We start from the raw sequence: 1,479 nt of genomic DNA, 5'->3' as shown, positions 1-1,479 counted from the left end.
GTGCCAGGGGACTTGCAATGACCTCGGCCAGTTCCTGTAGAACTCTAGGGTGGAGATCGTCCGGGCCGGCTGACTTGAATACGTCCAACCCCTCCAGAAGCTCCCTAACTACATCCTCACTAACCCGTGGCCCAGGTGTGCCTCCCCCGGGGGATTCAACTGAGACCTCTGATGCATATACCTAGGCAAGAGCACGGAGGCTGCCCAAGCCCTACCATCCCCCACTTTGGGCCACTGAGACAGTATCCAAAGGCCAGATCGAGTCCAGATGGTCAGTGGCTCAACATCGTGGCTTCTGCCAGGGAGAAACTGATACTAGTATTATCTTGTTAATTAAGTCATTTTTCTCCTTCCCTTGGATTAACCACCCAAGTGCACCCATAAAAAGCAATCGTCTCTTCTCAGCCTTTGCTAAATAAGCCAAGCTTTTATTTTTCTCTCTTAAGACTCTCTCTCTCCATTCCCCTGATCATGTTGCTTGCCCTCCTCTGAACTTATTTCAGCTTAAATCCATCTTTGTTAAACATAAGTGACTAGAAGGATACACAATATTCTAAATGAGATCTTACCAATGTCTTGTACAATGGTATTTATGCTTTCCTGTCTCTAATAAAATTGCCTTGCCTGGCACATCTTAGAATCACATTAGCGTCTCATAGCCATCCTGCCATCGACCAGCATACCCAGACCCCTGTCCTCCATCACCTAGAATTGATGAGCCCCAGCCTAAAGCAAAAGTTCTTATTATTAGTCCCCAAGGGCATAGCTTTGAACTTTGTACTATTGTTTTAGCCCTTTTCCATTACTGCAGTAGACAAGGCCATCTTATTCTTTTTCCATGACAATTTGTTCCTCCACACTATTGGCAATGCCAATCCCCCAACTCTGCATCATCTGTAAAACTCCATTAGTGCATATATAGGTCTTAGATGTAAGCCACTGTCTGGGGAGGGGGGTTAGAAATGGCAGTATCCACATTGTCATCTTATTCCGGTTTTTAAGACCAGGATTTTAAGAAGGCACAGCAGCCCTCCTGGCTCTCTAGGGACCTAGTGGACCTCCTGTGGCTAAAAAGGAAAGCCTACAAAGGACGGAGGATGGGATTCACCTCCAAGGAGGATTATTTTGCGCTGGTCCAGTCCTGCAGGGAGCAAACCAGGAAAGCCAAGGCTGCAACTGAACTCCAACTAGCTTCAAGCATCAAGGACAACCAGATGGGGCAACTGACAACTGACGCCCAGGAAAAAGCCAACCTATTAAATAGGTACTTTGCGTCAGTCTTTCATCAGTCCCGTGAGACACCCATACCTGCTATGGGACAGGGAGATCCGGGTGATGGGGATCCCCTACCCTCCATCAATGCTGACCTCGTGAAGGAACAGCTTGAGAAGCTGGACACCTTAAAGTCAGCCGGCCCTGACAATCTGCACCCCAGGGTACCCAAGGAGCTGGCGAGCGTCATAGCCCAGCCCCTGGCAC

This window comes from Crocodylus porosus, unplaced genomic scaffold (genome assembly GCF_001723895.1).
Source record: "Crocodylus porosus isolate Cpor-Errol unplaced genomic scaffold, CroPor_comp1, whole genome shotgun sequence".
Taxonomy (NCBI): domain Eukaryota; kingdom Metazoa; phylum Chordata; order Crocodylia; family Crocodylidae; genus Crocodylus; species Crocodylus porosus.
This window is presented reverse-complemented; position numbering follows the sequence as displayed.